Source organism: Lycium barbarum, chromosome 10, assembly GCF_019175385.1.
Source record: "Lycium barbarum isolate Lr01 chromosome 10, ASM1917538v2, whole genome shotgun sequence".
Lineage (NCBI taxonomy): Eukaryota > Viridiplantae > Streptophyta > Magnoliopsida > Solanales > Solanaceae > Lycium > Lycium barbarum.
In genome coordinates, this window is record NC_083346.1 from 55,396,194 (window position 1) to 55,405,410 (window position 9,217).

Consider the following 9,217-nt stretch of genomic DNA (forward strand, 5'->3'; position numbering starts at 1 on the left):
TGTTACGAAACATCATTAGGAATTCAGATGAACGCCAAAGAAAATCCAGAAGAATAGCTAGTTTGTCCACACAAGCAAAAGAATTGTCAATCCTATGTGATATACTTGTTGCCTAGGGACTAAATATGATTCTAGGGACTAAATATAATTAAGGCAATAGGTATATCACATAGGATAGACAATTCTTTTGCTTGTGTGGACAAACTACCTATTCTTCTGGATTTTATTTGGCGTTCATGTGAATTCCTAATGATGTTTCATAACACACAAAAAAATTAAGAAAAACTGAGCACTTTCTATGGGAGCAAAATATATGAATGATTACCTAATTGAGTAGGTAGAAAGGGAGCATTGAAATGTATATATAGATGCGGAATGGGAGTTGTTAATACAATATGGTAATTGATTTCAAGCAAATCAAGATAATTTGGTGTGAATTTGGTTATAACTTTATTAGAACATATTGAATTTAAAAGAATTAAGTATTTTCTTAAAATGCTTGAAAATTTAATAGTCAAAGTTCAAGCAAGAATTTCAACAGTTCTATGATTATCCGAAAGAGATTTATAACTTAGTTGGATGGTTCGGACGAAACCCGAGAGGCTCGGGGAGTGATTCCGACACTTGAGTTGCATTCTAGTAGAAATGCAAGTAAAGAGTTGGCAACGTTCAAAAAGTTTATTAAACAAGCTCGGGTTCATCATTTGTGTCACGACCCAAATCGGAGGGTCACGACCGGCTAGTGCCGTCCTCAACCGAGCGCCAACATACTTTACTATCCATTTATCATTAGACTTGTCATAGGCCATTAAGGCTACATTAGTATGCATCCATAGAAGGGTAATGATAGCTTAACTTATGAAAGACAATAAAAAAGTATATATACATACATGATGGTCAGAAATGTCGTCATGATAGACCGACACATCATAAGGCTTACAAGGCCAACATAACCATAACTACACACAGGACACAGACTGCAAAGCCTCTAAGGAAACATGGTCACCATACATAATTAGGGACACGGCCTTCGACATACCCGTAAGACAAAATAACATATAAATAACCCTGACTCGGTAATGCTCCTAGAGGAAATGGAGCTTACTAACAAAAGTTAATATCTCGAGGCAGCCTACCGTACAGGGTCCTCTACCAGTCTGTTTGAACCTACGTGGCATGAAACACAGCATCCCCAGGCAAGGGATAACGTACCGAGTATGTAAAGTGGAAATGAAACATAATAGTAAGACCTCATAAAGGGGAGAGATATGAGTCAACCTGAACCTCTGAACTGCCACTAAGAGCCATGATATGCATAATGATCATACTTATATATAATGTCACTCTATGAGACTATATCCACGCCATAACTCTAACTACTCAACTGCCCCATTGATCAGTGGTAACTGCCCCATTGATCAGTGGTAGATGACTAACTGTTCTGACCGGCCATAGCTCTGTGGTAAAAACATAACTGTCCGACCGGCCGTACCTCGGTGGTAAATACATAACTGGCCAATAGGTCGTAGCTCGGTGGTAGATACATAGCTACACAGTCGGCTGTAGCTTAGTGGTAAATACATAACTGCCCAACCGGCGGTAGCTTGGTGGTAAATACATAACTGCCCAACCGGCAGTAGCTCGATGGTAAATACATAACTATCTAACTAGCTGTAGCTTAATGGTAAAGTAGGGATACCATAGTCATGCCCTCATAGATATTGTATATACGAATATAAAGCCGTTACTCGCTTACATATGTACATACAAAACATGAAGAGCCTTTTAGGATCATTGGAACATCTTTCGGAGTGACCTATAGCTGTTCACCCTTCAATTACGTTATGAACATTAACATCTTTATCATATGCCTCAATAGGAACTCAGGAACATATTTAGACATGCTTTGAAATACATTTCATAGGAATGAATAACATGGATCTCCTTAACTACTAAGTGTAGAACCATTTATGGAATAACATTACGTTTACGTTTCGTTACTGGGATCATGCAAAAAGAAGGAAGGACTAGCCTTAACATATCTTTGTCGTTTACGCACAACTCAACGTATTATCTTCTCGTGGCACTTCAATCTACATTAAAGACAATAGAACCTATGGTTAATGCCATGGAAGGACTTATAAAGACATTTTAAGCTAGTAGTTCTCCTATTGAAATTTGTGCAGCACCTCCCCTATAACCTTCGTTTCCTTCCCATTCAAAATAACACCAACAACGACCAGAACAACATCAACAACAATATAGCCGAGCTACTGTATGAATAATCAGCCAAAATACAGCTCAAAAGCTCACTAAAATAGCTCACATGCACAAGTGCTTTAATCAACAACTTCGAAACAACAACCAGCAGTTATACACATTTCTCAATCAACACAACGATACGTCGAGCGGTAAGCTTGATTTATAACTAGCAGTTAACCATTTCTACCCTTCTTTTTAAGAATATAATTCAATAATGGAAACCACAACATACTTAGGTTCTTCCTACTTATTTTTAGCCACAACATACTGTAAAAACACCTCCCAAACAGTCCAACAATCGACAACGACATAACTACTATTTTTAGATTATTACAAACATCATTCCAACTTCTTCTTTTTTCTATAAAATGAGTAACACCATCAGCAATACATATTTATAAGTCCCTTTTCACGATAATCGACTATGAATTAACTTAGAATCAGCTTCATAAACAGTCCATTGTGGCACAACATCAGAAACATGTTTTTTTTTTCAAAACTCAAAAGTTCTATCTTCGACAACTTGGCTAAAACTTATAAAAGCTCAACCATAATAAGGCGAATGAAAACTCACTTGAAAACAAATAGAACAGACTTGGATTGAGCTTACTTAACTTTGAAATAATTTTCTAATCAACCACAAGAGCCAAAAAGAGGAGCTAGCAACCACCTCAGAAGTTTCGACACTACAATCACTTAGTAAACTTTGATTTCTACCTAGGGTTTGGCTGGTGAATTTAGAGAGAACATTTCATAAGTTCAATTATGTGTTTTACAATCTGAAGTTATAAGGAAAATAGAAGTGAATCAGCCCCTTTAAGGGGTCCCTTGGTTGTGGCACCTTTGCCCTTTCTTTAGGGAATTAATTACAGCCTTTCGTTTAGCAAGTAGGTGACACACCTACTTTTCACCTACTAGTTTAATTAGGGTGTGTCACATGCTGGCCATATTAAATTTAAATATGTGTCTCATCTTCGTTTAATAATCACGACACGTGTTAAGTAGCTCAAGCAAGTAGGACGGGAAGTACGTAGGCGAAGCAGGCACGTCGGGTAAGCAAGGTAGCTCGTTTTTGTTTGTCCAATATCCCATTTCTCGCGGTTAAATGCATTTGTCAACCTTAACGTAGTCCTGCATATATTGAACGAAAATGCGGAATGGAACATCCTCCCCCCCCCCCCCCTAGAAACATTTGTCCTCGAAATTTTGCAATTGAGGATCATTTGTATTTTATGCCAACTTGGTTTCTTGAAATCATTGGTTCTCTGAGAATATCCTCATTTCTTGATCTTTGGGATAGCCAAGTTTTTAGTACTCTACTTAAGAGCTTATTTGGCTTGAAAATGGTTGATACTTGGCTATATCAAAAATTTGTGCTTACTTGGCATGGTGGTAGGTTGGTCCACCTTAACACTAACCCTCATCCTTTGAGGACTTGGTTTTTGTTTGTCTCCTTTATGGCTTTGCAAGGTATAGATTCGAGGACGAATCTTTTTCAAGAAGGGGAGAATGATGCAAGCCGAGTTGCCTTAAGGACATTTCGAGGACCGTCCCGTGGAGTCAAAGTTTGTATGATAGCATGGAGAGGACGGATGGGAGATGGAAGAACATTATAGTGGCCAACGAGCAAGAAAGGCTATGTTTGCAGGAGGCCACATTCGCAAATTCAAGATTTCCATCTCCACAAGACAAGCCAAACAAGGCCCTTGCCTCATTAATGGCATTTATGTAATAATAGGGTCTTCTATTATTTAGTTAGTATAAATAGCTAGTCTTTTATTTCATTAGGGGACTTTTGATGAATTAATGAATTGATGAGTGATTTTGAGAGTTATCTCTAGAGAGAGAAACTTTTGAGAGAGGCCATGGATGGCTCTTGTTGAATCTTTGATTGTTGAGAGGTTGGTTGCAAGGGAATCTAATTCCCTTGAGGTCTTCCTAAGAGGTTGGTTCTTATTAATGTTAATTAATTGAGGCCTTTAGGTTTAATATACCTTTAGGTTGCTTTTAATTCCATTTTCTTGTGTCAATCTATCTATCCTTTACTTTCCTTGTTATTTTATTGCTTCCGCGTATCCGTTATTGTATCACCCCTTCTCTCTAAAACATCTCTCTACATTTATTTCACAAGTGTTCAAAGATATTTAGTGGTCAACAACATAAAAACAAGTGAATCAAGAGTAAGGAAACCATCAACGATCCTCCAAGCCCAAGAAATCCAAATGGAGGAAAACTAGGGTTTTGCCCAAAGTGGAGTATTATCAACTAAAGCTTGCTCCTACAACATCTAAATTCATGATATTTATATGATGTTTAAGGTATGGAAGAGTTGAAATACATGGATTGTATAAAATATGGTAAAATGGGTCATGAATGATGAATAGTGACATTTTGAGAGATAGTTTGAATTGAATTATGATTGTTGTTGAGTTGTGATATAAATGTGTTATAAACAACGTTAAGATCATGGAATAGACATTGTATATGAGTGGACGAGGTCGAAGGTTACAACCATGAATATGGGTGAACTAGGAGTAAATTAAGGGAGAAATAGGGAGAAATATGTCACAAAAAGTGAGGGTTTGAAGTTAGTTTTGGCTAATCAAGGCTCGGGTAACGTATAGTTACGGTTATAGAATTGTTTTACAGTGGATTTTGGGCTCGGATTCATGGTAGATATTGAAGATATTGCTATTTTAACAAGAATAAGGTATGAATCTCTCCTTATTAATGTTACTTTTGGTTTATTCACAAAGATAGTGTGATTAAAGGGTCGAATAAAGTTGTGGATTGAGAAATTGGATAAACATCGTGTGGAATGTTTTATGGCATATTTTGATGTTAATGATGATGTTTATGATGTTAGTATTGTTTTTGTTGTTGGTTATTGGTATTGTGATTTCGGGCTTGAGATATAAACAGGGGAGATGCTGCCCAAATTTTGACAAACTTTAAGGGATTTACTTTGAAGGCTTGACGAAGCACATGACGATAAGACTAATAATAGTATGAATGATTTTATATTTAGATTACGAGACTACGAATGATCTTATATAGATTGCAAGACAAGAAGTAAGCTTCCAGGTATGTTAAGGTTTTCCCTTTCTTTCTTTTTGGCATGATCCTATGATATCAGCGGACAATGAAAACTCGAGTCTCCATATAACTCTACTCTTAGAGGTATTAGGAGTATACCCGTTCTTGATGATCTTGTACCGTTTTGTTATGATTGTTCCTTCTGTTCACGGGTCCTGAGTTTGTACTATGATAATGTTAGTCCACATTTATGCATTGCATGCATTTACATATATGCATTTTGACCCTGACCAGAAGGCGTTATATACGCGTATATTATATATATGGGGTATGGGAAAAGGGCGAGGCGTTATATACTCATTACCACCTGATCAGCTGGTGCACAATGATGATGATTATGATGCCCAAAGGGGCCATTATGTTATTATGCCCGGAGGGGCCATTATGCTATTATGCCCGAAGGGGCCTGTTTGATGATAGGATATGGATCGAGCCGTACGTTCCTTGACACTATGACTTATACATTGCATATCATACGCCCTCATAGGCATTTTCATTAAGCAGAGATATATAGATATATTCAGATAGTCAGACATATATCTGCACTCATACATATATGTTCAGACAGTCAGACATATAGATGTATTCAGTTAGTCAGTTTAGTTTATGATTCTCGATTTTTCTTCATGCATCATATGTGTATGTTACTCTTCTGCCTTACATACTCAGTACATTATCCGTACTGACTCTCATACTGTACGAGGGGCGGTGTTCATGCTCGCAGGTTCAGATAGCCAGGAAGACAGATCGCATCCTTAGGTTGCTTCTTCAGCTTAATAGTGGAGCACTCCTTTCTTGTCGGAGTTGCCGTCTAGATCGAAAATGTGTCCTGATGCTATGGATAGGGCGGAGGCCCTGTCCCGTCCACACCATGTCTAGTATGTCAGTAGAGGCTCATAGGCGCTTGTACTCAATCAGACAGTATGGCTCGCTCAGTACCAGTTTGGTTACATAGTTTTATCGGGTAGCCTTGTCGACTCGTACCCCGATTTAGTTTAGTGATGCATGTATATACATATATATATATATATATATATATATATATATATATATATATATATATATATCTTTTTGAGGACTGTGACTCTCCAGTTTATGATATCTATCAGTCAGCAAATCATGTTGTGAGCGCCCTCAAGCAGCCCAGAATGAGCAGGAGCATGTATGTTATGTATGTTTTGTTGTATCTTGGAGGTCAGCTTCTGGGTGTCCGTCATAGCCCTCCGGTTGGGCTATGACAAAAGTGGTATCAGAGAAGTTCGTCCTAGGGTTTTCTATGAGCCCTATCCAGCAGAGTCTTGTCTATGCGTGTGTTGTGCACCATACTTATAGGCAGGAGGCTGTAGGATATTTAGGATGGTCATCTTTCTTTCTGATCATAGATCGTGCAGTAGAGCCAATGATAGGAAAGCTCATTCTTGGTACGATTTTTGTTAAATTGAAGGATTGTATTGCAGAAGAGGACAAGTTCAGTTAATGGGAGCGTAAGTAAGGCTCCGAAGGTGGACATGAGATCTGTACCACCTGTCGACTCAGGGTCGAGGATGTCAAGAGGTATAAGAAAGAGCATCAGCTATTCCATTGAGACGGATCCATCGGAGGATGTGGCTCCAGTAGGAGGAGACCCGACTGAAAAATCATATGACAAAGACCCGTTTAAGGGTTCACGAGACTCTTGTGGACAAAGACGCAATTAAGGAAGTACAGAGCTTGGCACATCCAGATTTTCCTTCCGTTTTAGCATTATGTTAGGCCAGCTTCTAATGTTAGTATCACAAAGGTACCTAGTTCTCTATCTTGGGATTTAGTTAACCAGGAGTTACCCACAGATCGTGGGGAGTACGAGATAGAGGAAGAAGAGAGTCAGTTAAGGAGCAGTACTTTTAAGAAGGACAAAGGGGCTTTATTTCAAGATATATCCGACCTAAGTTCTCCAGGATCTTATTTACAGGTATGTGGCTCTTTCCTTAAGAACCAATTGTGTTATATATATATATGACCTAATCTCAGGACATCATCAATCATTCGTTACTCTAGGGCTTCAGAAAGTTTGATAGTGGATTGTTCTTACAAATAATTATAATCAGGACATCCTTATTATGGACATGGATTTTGAAGTCAGAATTGAGATTTTAAGTCATATAAGTTTATGTGCTCTCAAAGGGATTTCTCAGGGATGGATACAGAAGTTGTAGTAGAACTAAGCAGATGAGGTGATATTTCATCCCCTACATTTATTAGCAGTATTAGATTGAAGCACCCTGGGCTTATATAGTATATTGGCCTTTAAGAGGAATGAAACAGAAAAGAAGTTGAATAAAGGAATAAGGCACCAATGATAGAAGGGGTAGTAGATACGAGTAGATGATATTTGCAGATACCTATGGAAAAGGAGTGCGGTATGTAATCAGAGAAAAGGATACTGGATGATTTGTATAAATAGTGTATGTAAATCAAGGCTTCGTAGACCGAAAAGTAAGGAGTAGGATCAGAGAGTGAGTTAATTAGTGAATTGTTGTCCTTGGCAAGGACTTGATTATAGAATATATAAATTTTTTACTAAGGATTACAAAATGGTTATAAGGTAGCTTGTGGGAGTAATTGTTAAGGTCAACGCCTTGAAACATTGCGAGGTTTGTGATATGTAAAGAACCAAGTCATGGAAAGTCAACGGGCGAGTCATGCATTCTGCTAAGGGATATGTTGTAAGCCGCGATAGCGAATAAGATATTAGGTGGGACATTATATGAATATCTGTGAGTAGCTTATAAAGTATATAGTATGCTTTCCAAGGTATACGCACCGAAATGATATGGTCTATAGAAGAAATTGGGTGCAGACCTTCAAAGGCACTCAAGTCGTGCAATGTTGTAAAAGCACGAAGGAATAAATTTATCTCCTGTCCTAAGATCGGGAAAATGAATCAGAAACAAGTATGTATCTCATATGATTGGAGTTCATATTATGAAAGTCAAGTTATAGACCTCCCAGTTTACCTTTATGGTTCATAAGTTTTAGGGATGTCCGAGGGAACTCCCAAGACTTTCTCTAAGTAAAGGATTAGTCTTGCTAAACAAAAGTATTGTCAGGTATGTAGCCAACATTTACTTCGCCTTATATAAATGATCCCTGCGAAGTTGAAGAAAATAAAGAGTATTTGAAGGATCAGTTGAATCAGTTTGGGTTATAAGGAAGTAGGATAGCTCCTAGCATATGTACAAGTGATTGTAATCAGCTAAATAAGATGATAGCTAAGAATGAGCAAGTACAATTAAGGGTTGTCGATTTGTTTTGCTAGCACAGAATGCTTCCTTAAAGACGGACATGAGCTCCAATTATTCCCAGATAAAGGTTAGAGGAAAGGCGTCCCAAAGAAAACTTTCAAGATCAGGTAAGTTAACTCGAGTTTTGAGCAACGTCATTTGGACTGACTAAGGCCCTAGCAGTATTATGGGCTTGATGAGTAAGTGTCCTTAGACTCCTCCGAAACCTATTCGTAACGGTTTCCCTAGTCGATCTTGGGGTTACTCTTGCTCAAAGTCAGAGCATGTTGTTCGTTACGTGCAGACCTATAATTCTTAGTATCAGGAATTGTCGGCTCAGAACCTTTTGCAAATCAAACGGTATAGTGCTTCTAAGGTTAGAATTAAAGAGAGTTGAAGCTATACAAAATTGCCCAAGGGCTAGAAAACTCATAGAAGTCGGTGATTTCTTGGACTTAGCAAGTTATTATTGGAAATTTGTGAAGGATTTTTTTTCACATTTTGTGCCATTGATAAATTGGCCAAGGAAACAGCCAGACTCCAGAGGACGATAATTGTAAGCTTAAGTTTCTAGAAGATGAGTGACAAGTGAAGTT